The sequence below is a fragment of the Zea mays genome, chromosome 1 (assembly GCF_902167145.1).
Source record: "Zea mays cultivar B73 chromosome 1, Zm-B73-REFERENCE-NAM-5.0, whole genome shotgun sequence".
Taxonomy (NCBI): Eukaryota; Viridiplantae; Streptophyta; class Magnoliopsida; order Poales; family Poaceae; genus Zea; species Zea mays.
The window spans coordinates 232611937-232622407 of record NC_050096.1 but is presented as its reverse complement, the minus strand read 5'-3'; positions in this window follow the sequence as shown (position 1 = coordinate 232622407).

Here is a 10471-nt window from a genome sequence, read left to right as displayed (position 1 = left end):
GTTTTCTTTTACCTCACCTCCTCCCTTATATATATATGTACTTGTATTTTCTCTAAATCAATTAATCCTATTCCTACCATCATCTAACATGTCAATTAGAGCCTAGATCCTCTTTTTGCGCTTTCGCTTATCGACTGCCCTCTATGCAGTCGTCACCACCCCTAGTCGTCTCCTCCCTAGGGCCAACAACGCCACCTCTTCCTCTCTATTGTCACCGCCCCTAGCATCGTTCCTGCCACCTTTGGGCATCACACCCCATCGCTGTTGCCGCCCCTTCTAACTCGTGACCACTCATCCTCATCACCGTCATGGCGCTAGAGTTGACGCCTCTGTTCTCAAGTAGCGCCTCGACAAGTTGCTCGCCGTCGTTGACGCTACGAAAGAGAAGGCCACCGACGCTAGGAAACGGGTTCAAGCCGCCCGCCAGCTCCTTGAGGAGGAGCAGACTGACACTGCTAACCTGAAACAGAAGGACGCCGCTGAAAGGGAAATAGACTTACACCTTTTCCTAATTGATTTTGGTGGTTGAATTGCCCAACACAAATAATTGGACTAACTAGTTTGCTCTAGACTATAAGTTTTACAGGTGCCAAAGGTTCACAATAAACCAATAAAAAGACCAAGAAAGGGTTCAAACAAAGAGAGCAAAAGACAACCGAAGTGTGCCCTGGTCTGGCGCACTAGACTGTCCGGTGCACCAGGGAACTCAACTCCGAACTGCTCACCTTCGGGAATTCTGGGAGCCGCTCCGCTATAATTCACCGGACTGTCCGGTGTAGCACCGGACTGTCCGGTGTGCCAGCGGAGTAACGGCTACTACAGCGCCAACGGTTGTCTGCAACGGCAGTTAATGCGCTACAATGCGTGCAGAAGTCAGAGCAGAGCCAGAAGGCGCACCGGACAGTCTACAGGACCTGTCCGGTGGCCCAGACGTCAGAAGCTCCAACGGTCAGAATCCAACGGCCGGGTGACGTGGCTGGCGCACCGGGCAGTGTCCGGTGGCGCACCGGACTGTCCGGTGCGCCATGCGACAGAAGCCCTCACCAACGGTTCTTTTGGTGGTTGGGGCTATAAATACCCCCAACCACCACACTTCAATGCATCCAAGTTTTCAGTCTTCAAACACCTTACAAAAGCTATAGCATTCAATACAAGACACAATCAAAGAGATCAAATCCTCTCCCAAGTCCAAAGATCATTCCAATCAAATAGTGACTCGTGAGAGAGAGACTTGTGTTCATTTGAGCTCTTGCGCTTGGATTGCTTTTCTTCTTCCTTCTTTCTTGATTTCAACTCAATTGTAACCAAGGCAAGAGACACCAATTGTGTGGTGGTCCTTGTGGGGACTTAGTGTCCCGTTTGATTGAGAAGAGAAGCTTACTCGGTCTAAGTGACCGTTTGAGAGAGGGAAAGGGTTGAAAGAGACCCGGTCTTTGTGACCACCTCAACGGGGAGTAGGTTTGCAAGAACCGAACCTCGGTAAAACAAATCACCGTGTCATTCGTCTTATTTGCTTGTGATTTGTTTTCACCCTCTCTTTCGGACTCAAATTTAATTCTAACGCTAACCCCGGCTTGTAGTTGTGCTTAAAGTTTGTAAATTTCAGATTCGCCCTATTCACCCCCCCTCTAGGCGACTTTCAGTCGCCAACAAACAACTGCTACCATCTTCCTCGACCTTAGACGCCTCGCCCGACACCTCCTACAAGGAGACTATCATTGCCGGTCTCCACAACTAGGCCATAAAAACCCCGAATGTTCGCCAATTGGTGAATATCGTTCTGGAAGCTTCGTCGTGCAAATACGCTCGCTGGCGTGATCTCATGATGCTGGCCCTGACGTGATAAGCCCTCGTCGACCACGTCGAGTCCGACGACGCCTTTCCCGATGACCCTGCCTAGACCCGTCTGACGCGCATCGTCCTTTGCTTGCTCACCAACACAATCTCTCTTGATCTTCAGAAGGTTGTTCAAGAATGTGGCCACACCGCGCGACACTTGTGGCTCGGTCTTAAGAACCAATTTCTAGGTAATCGTGAGGCCCATACTCTTTACTTGGATGTCGCCTTTTGCAACTTTATTTAGAGCAACCTCTCCGTGAGTGAGTACTGCCGCAAGTGTAAGGGCACAACTGACGTCGTGGCTGATCTAGGATCCCTCGTCGAAGACCGGTTCCTCACCCTCAACATATTGCAAGGACTCAATCAGCGCTTCGAGCATCTTGGTTCCATCATCCACTATTACTTACAATTCCCGACCTTCCTCAAAGTTAGAGATGACCTTCTATTGGAGGAAATCCATCTAGGTCCTCCCGGTCTAGTGACACCCTAACGATGCTCTACTCTAACAGTATGTCGTCGTGCTCGAAGCCATCATCCTTGTTGGGGGCCTTCGTCCTCCGAAGGTCCTCAAAAACATGATTTGACAATGTTTTCCGAGTGGATTATGTGAACAGGTATTTTCGGATCCAGAATTATGAATATGGAGCACGGCCAGGACGAAGCCTGAACCAGACGAAGGTCGAGTGTAGCCGAAGCTGTGCGCAGGGAAGCTTCGGCGCGATGGCAGAAGGGGGAACCGACTTAAAGATGAAAAGACTTCGGGGGCCTCGACAGATTTCCATAAGCCGTTAACAAATGTAATGGACATGGATGTAATTTTACGTGGGCTGCGTCCCGCGTCTATAAATAGATGAACAGTACTCCCGTACTGTTCACGCTGACTTGGCATTTGCTTTTGGCATCACGCTCGTATTTTTCACCTTCTCTCAGGACCGAAGGTACATTTGTAATTTGGAATCATTTCTGTTTTTCCATGTTAATAAAATAGAAATGATTCTATGGTGATGCTTATATCATATTTCATGCTTTATGTGAGTCTTTCGTCATTACTTGTTATGTTTACGAAGGTATGTCTCTCATGACCTTCGTCCGAGACTCATTATTTCCCGAAGGAACATAATGCTTCGAAGGACGAAGGATTTTAACACTTAACACTTTTTATGTTGCCTTGTTCTTAACTCTTAGCACTTGAGAACAAGTCCCCAACATTGGCGCCCACCTCCGGTGAACCCACTTCCACTTCGAGTTTTTGTGAACACCTTCGGAAGCTATAGACCTTCGCTATGGCGCCGAAGAAAGCTTCAGCGACTGAGGCAGCACCACTACAACCGCTGGACCACAACCGGGAGACCGTCTCTCTTCGGGAGGCCCGAAGCCAGAAGAGAAAAGCCGTCAGCCCGACGCTTGAGGAAGAAGAGCTAGACCAAGAAATCAGAGAGATGGAGATGCTACATCAACAAGTGCAGAGGAAGAAGGAGAAGATGGCCCGCCTAGCTGAGTTGCAAAGGCAAATTGACGAAGCTTCTGAGGAAGTTCGCCATCTCACTCACGATGAGCAGAACAGAAGGCCTCATCAGAAAGACCTTCATCAGGAGGGCTTCGTCAACGAAGACGACTGGTATGATAATTTCCATCAGGGAAATTTTGTTTTTGATGATGCTTCTCCTCTGTCTGCTGAGCTGCAGGCTACACCTTGGCCTCCATCCTATAAGCCACCCCAGCTCCCCATGTTTGACGGCCACTCCGACCCGAAGCAATTCTTGATGAGCTACGAAGCAACAGTGTCTTCGTACGGGGGCAACGCTGCAATCATGGCGAAGTCTTTCGTCATGGCCGTCAGGAATGTTGCTCAGACCTGGTATTCCTCCCTTCGGCCAGGAACAATCACTTCATGGCAGAAGCTGAAGGATATGTTACTAACCAGCTTTCAAGGATTTCAAACGAAGCCGGTTACAGCTCAAGCTCTCTTCCAGTGTATTCAGGATCACGAAGAATACCTTCAGGCGTATGTCCGAAGGTTCTTACGATTGAGGGCGCAGGCACCAACGGTGCCCAATGAAATCGTTATCGAAGCCATGATCAAGGGGCTTCGTCCTGGACCTGCAGCTCAATACTTTGCTCGGAAGCCTCCTCAGACCTTGGAGAAATTGCTCCAAAAGATGGATGAGTACATTCGTGCTGACAATGACTTTCGCCAAAGAAGGGAGGAGGCCTTCAGATTTTCTGAGATGACCAGGGGCTTCGGAGGAAGATACTACCCGAGGCATGTCCGTTCCATTCACAGCACTCAGAATGATGATAAGGGGAGTCAGCAAAACAGGCCGCAGTGCTCCTCACAGGCTTCGGGGCAACAACAAATTTCCTTTCGGCCATCAGCTCCAAGAGGCAGAGGCGCCAGGGGCTTCGGCGGAAGATTCGGAGATCAGCCAAGGAGACTGTTTTGCCTATTCTGTGGAGAGGGCAAGGGCCACACCACTAGGACGTGCCATGTTACAATCCAGAAGCAAAAGGATCTAGCCGAAGCTGCATCTCAACAAGCTCAGTCGAAGCAGGTTATGCATACTGCTTCGTTTCATCCGCCTTATGTCCCACAATACATAGACAACCACCCTGCGGCTTCTGTAGCTTCGGCAAGTCAACCTCAAGCTTCCTGGCAGCAGCTTCCGCCTCCACCTCCATTGCAGCAAGGTCAACAGCCAGAAGGGAGTCAATACGCTCCACAGCAGAGGGACTTCAGAGAACAGTCCGAAGCTCGCACAGTCAACAGCACTGTGCCAGAGTCGAAGCACATTTATTGACATATCCTACCTTTGATAGCAGTCTTTTCTATTCAGTTTTATTTTCTGTGAAGCAAAAAACATTGATAGTTTCCATGTAATAATTTCGTTGTTTCCACGAGAAAAATTTATTTGATTCACAGGCCTAAGTTGCCGAAGCCTAAAATTTCTTCCGTTACCAAGAAGGACCTTCGGACTAAAAATCCTTCGGAGTAACAAAAAGTCGTTCTAAGGAACGCAGAGTAAGTTTATAAGGTCACAAAAAGTCGTTCCAAAGGGAGCGCAGCGTAAGTTTTCTGCTCAGAAGTCGTTCCTAAAGGAATGCAGAGCCTACAGCGAAAAGTCAACGCTGATACCGTCTAAGTAAAAGACGAAGAAGCTCCTAAGGGAGGCTTACAGCGAAAAGTCAACGCTGATACCGTCTAAGTAAAAGACGAAGAAGCTCCTAAGGGAGGCTTACAGCGAAAAGTCAACGCTGATGCCGTCTAAGTAAAAGACGAAGAAGCTCCAAAGACGTTCCTAAGGGAATGCAGAGCTTACGAATATATTTTATGTGTATCTTCGGAACAAATGTCACATGCATAACATAACATCATCACATCATTTTGCATAGCATAAGCATCATACATCATATCGCATTTGGCAAGAGAAGGGGACACTCTCAACCTTCGAAGGGATGCTTTGAAAAAGTGACATTGAAATTGTATAGCTTCGGAATACAGTTTCGGGGAATATTGTCACGAAACATGGGCGAACTTTATCAGATCAATATCAAAGTTGCATAGCTTCGGAAAATAGCTTCGGAAAATGTTTTCACGAGGCATCGATGTCATTCATCAGAATAATTTTGACGAAGGCTATCTTCTTCACGACGCATGAAAAGAAGGGAAGGTGTTTTTTCGCCGAAGGCTCAAAAGTGGTATGTATTTAAAGTTTCATGCATCGTAAAGAATTCAATAATGAAAAGAGACTTGTATATTATATTCAAATGTACAAAGTGTTGCATAGATTACACTTTAAACGTTTTTTCCAAATAGCACCTAATCTTCCCTCAATACTGCTTCGGCGGCTTCATTCAGAAGTTGGTCAACAACCTTGTCCATGATAGTTTCGGCCATTTGATTAATTTCTTCATCCCCTTTTGAGTGGGGGACGGCAGATCGACCAACAGTTTCTGAGCGAAGAGAACACTTCTTCAGTACTTTTACAAATCGCGAGCAAAGATTGAAATGAAAATTACAACGCAACAAGAACGACTAGTTGGTACCTAACTGTCTTTCGGGCTCCCTACTCCTTTCGGCAGCATCTGCTACTCTTCTAGCATCGTGAATGCCTTTTTCGCTTCTTTCAATGATCTCTCGCGCCATTCCTCGGCCGCCGTCGTTCCAGATATCAGTAAAAAATTTGCCACCAACCACGCTTGCTTCGGCCGAGGGGTCCTTGATGTCTTCGGAAGATAAGGTAGCTTCGGATTGAGCTAAAAATTTTACATGTTCGCAACCTTTCTTCTCTAAGACGGAAGCAATTCCTCTGGCGCCCGAAAAAGCACATATGTCGCCACGACTGTTCAGAATCTCTTCGAAGGCCTCTGCTTCGTGGCTAATCCATTCCAGCGGACCTTCGGGATTGCCTCGAGAGAAATTCTCTTCGCTGGAAAAAGCGCCTACGCTGGCGAAGCTGGATTTAATTTTATTAACACATTCTACAGATTTCACATAATATTTCCTCTGAGATGTGCGAAGCTCCTTAACTCTTGATTCCAATTTGCTGACCATAAAATCACTAAGTTCTCGTTTCGTTTCCTCAAGAGCGCGATCCTCTTCGGCTCTGGCCAGCTGTTTCTGAAGATCTTTAATTTCGAGTTTTTGAGCTTCGGCCTGGGCCTTTGAAGCAGCTTCGTCTTTTCTCACTTTATCTACCAGTGTAAGCAGAATCTTATCTTTTTCCAAAGCTTCGTTTCTCAGTCTGATAACTTCGGAGCGTAAATTATTAAACGCAATTTCATAACTTTCATCTTCGGCGCTCTTTTGCGCTCTTAACGCGTTGCTTAGGATCAGGCCCTATATGAAAAAGAATTCATATAAGAAAAAAGGAATGAGTTGCGTAAAAAAAAATAGGGAAAGTGTTTAATTCCTATACCTTCAGGCTGTTGTACGCAAGACTGTCTGCGAGATCTTCTTTCGTCATGGCGCTTAATCCAGATTCAAGCTTCGGGAAGCCAATACTTCTGGCCATTTCTCGGCAGACAGATAGCTCTTTGTTGTCAGGCAGGCAGTATAAGAAGTCATCTTCATTCGTTCCATTGAATATTACTGCCCCCTTCGGATATTTTAGTTCCTTTGCATAATGGATGGCTTCACGAGTTTCTTCTTCAGATAGCTTCTTCCCCGAAGCATGTCGTATCATGTAATCACGCATGCTGGCAGGTGCTTCGGGGATGGCGGTGTCAGTTTTCTCAACTAATACTGGTTCTGGAATTTTTATTGCTTCGGCTTCAAAAGGTTGCTCCTTGTAGGGCTCTGAAGGCCCAGCTTCAGCTTCAGCTTGTTGAGCCGAAGCTTCAGTAGAAGCTTCAGCAATTTCAACACTCTTTTTTGGAATTGTGCTTGAAGACTTAATTGTCTCCAAGACGTCTAGTACATTTACCATTCTTTTCCTTTTTGGGGTCACTGATGGCCCCTTTTGGTTTTTTGCTGTTTCAATATTTACTGCAGGACTAAAAACTTCTAATGTTTTTTCCTTGGTCGGTTTTTTCGCTTCTTCCATTTTTTCTGTGGATGGTGCTTCGGCCATCTCTGCAGTTTCTGGCAGCAAGGTTGGCTGTTCAGCTTCGGTGGCCGAAGAAGCTTCTTCGGTGAACTCAGGCACCGAAGCTGGTTCAATATAGCGTGGCCGGTGTGTGAGGACTTTTATCCTCTTTCTCTTTGATTCTGGCTCGCTAGGAGCAGTTGCAGCTTCCTCTTCTGCAGAGGTTGGGTTCTTTCTTTTTTGCCCTCGAGTGGGATAACGATAGTCAGGGTAGACAAACCCAATGGCATCGAATACCCGATTCAGTCTCTTCTTTTTTCGGCCTCCGAAGGCTGCTGACATTGCATTATCTTCAGCCTTCGAGTAGGTCCCGAGTAGCTCATCACTTAAATTGTCAATGCTTTTCAACCACTCATCATCTGGCTCAATAAATTTATCTCCAAATTTGAAGGTGTACTTCAGTCTCACAAGCTCACCTTCGTCGGCCTCTTTCATGGTTTCTTGTGGCATTTCCCATTTCTCAGCAAGCGGCCACACCCTGAAGGCGATATGTTCTTGTACTAAGTCCCTTGTTCCTATAAAAGAGCAGACAACGCCGAAGGCTCTTTGGCACTCTTCGGCGGCTTCGTTCATTTCAACCTTCGGCCTCCGAAGGCCGAAGCTTTGCCAAATAGGACGCATAATTATACCTTTGATGTCTTCTCGTGCTGATAAGTCATTCTTCACATAAAACCATTCTGTCATCCAATCCCCGGGCCATTTCTTCCGAAAGGTTGGTACGGGACAGCTTGCCCCGGACCGAGAAACGAAGCTGTAGCAGCCAAAGTTGTTATGGTACTGTTCTTTGCCCCAAGGCTTTGTTTCATATAATAATTCATGAACATTACAGAAGCTTCTTGCGTCAGGCTTCAGACCTTGGCTCCTCGCAGCCCACACGAAGATATTTAGCCTTATAATTGCCTCGGGAGTAAGTTGATGAAGATAGACTTCGAAGATTTTCAACACCTCCACGACGAAGCTGCTCAAGGGGAATCGTAGTCCAGCTTTCAAAAAGCTTCGGTACACCACAACTTCATTTTCTTCAGGGTGTGGACAAGTTTTTTCCCCTTCGTCCGCCCTCACAATGGACAGGTCCCGGAAATACCTTCCTCTCATATTAACAAGATGATTCTCTTTGATAGTTGATTTACCATAAACTGAATGGCTTGGTCGCCAGGGGCGATCTTCGGAGTCTTCGCCACCGCTGTCCATATCATAACTTTCACTGTCACCAGTATCTTCAGACAGCCCCTCCAGAATTTCCTTGGTAATCTTTTCTGTGTTGGACTTCGACATCGCTATAAGAAACCCTAGGTTCTTCTCTTCATCAAGACTCAGCTTCATCTCAGCAGCAGCCTTCTTAGCAGCTTCAGACATCTTCGGAAGCGCTAAAAAACTGTTTTTAAAAGCCGAAGCTTCAAAGCTAAAAACTTAGCAGATCACAGTGCACAAGAGCTAAAAAATGAATGAGCAGGAGTGGTTGGCCAGAAAGCGTGCGAAATAAGTTTGCGGCATGGCCATATTTATACGCTTGATGCGTTGAAAGTTGAAAGACCCCACTTGTCATTGAATGTTGCTATTCTAGCAAAGGAAAGGTGTTTTTTCGGACCTTCGGCTCAAGGCCTTCGTCCATATCGCAATCTGAATTTATTATTTACAAATTAATATTGCGAGGGGCTACTGTTGGGGGCCTTCGTCCTCCGAAGGTCCTCAAAAACATGATTTGACAATGTTTTCCGAGTGGATTATGTGAACAGGTATTTTCGGATCCAGAATTATGAATATGGAGCACGGCCAGGACGAAGCCTGAACCAGACGAAGGTCGAGTGTAGCCGAAGCTGTGCGCAGGGAAGCTTCGGCGCGATGGCAGAAGGGGGAACCGACTTAAAGATGAAAAGACTTCGGGGGCCTCGACAGATTTCCATAAGCCGTTAACAAATGTAATGGACATGGATGTAATTTTACGTGGGCTGCGTCCCGCGTCTATAAATAGATGAACAGTACTCCCGTACTGTTCACGCTGACTTGGCATTTGCTTTTGGCATCACGCTCGTATTTTTCACCTTCTCTCAGGACCGAAGGTACATTTGTAATTTGGAATCATTTCTGTTTTTCCATGTTAATAAAATAGAAATGATTCTATGGTGATGCTTATATCATATTTCATGCTTTATGTGAGTCTTTCGTCATTACTTGTTATGTTTACGAAGGTATGTCTCTCATGACCTTCGTCCGAGACTCATTATTTCCCGAAGGAACATAATGCTTCGAAGGACGAAGGATTTTAACACTTAACACTTTTTATGTTGCCTTGTTCTTAACTCTTAGCACTTGAGAACAAGTCCCCAACAATCCTATACACCGTCCTGTTCTGGCATCGGCAACTATGATGGCAGCACCAATTTCGGCAACGGCCGTAGCAAGGGGAACAATCCTCGCAACAACGACAACGACGAACGGAACGACCACAATGGCGGTCGTGGTGGCTCTACCAACACCCCTGCCATGCCTCCTCTAGGTGCCAGAGGCACCAACGATAAGGGATTGGTCTCGTGGACGATGTACTTCCACCCCTGGTAGGGGCACATCGCCATGTTCCCTAGCCTGATGCCACCCGTACAACAACGTTTGTATGCCTTTGTAGTCGTGTCTAGCTCTATGGCCGTTCCAGGCTTGCTCCTAGACAACAACCCTGTACTAGCAGGCTACCCCATTGGCTCCTACACTTGCCCCAAACTAGGTGCCTGGAACAGCTCCGGCTAGGATCAGCAGTAGATCACCAACTCGTTCAGCACCGTGATGCTTCAACCGCCCAATACCATAGTGGATGATTAGGTCACTGAAAGTGCATTCATCCCTTTTGTGAGTTTTAGTGATTTCGATAACAACACATTTAATGGTATAACAAGTTTACTAAGTGTTGAACAAGAAATTCAGTATGATGAACATACTTGAATAGTGTATAATGATCAGTGAACAAAGATTCAACACAAGGTTCAATAACAGTGAGACAATGCAAATGGATATAATATGATCTCTATATTGGTTTGAATATATGGACAAGACCT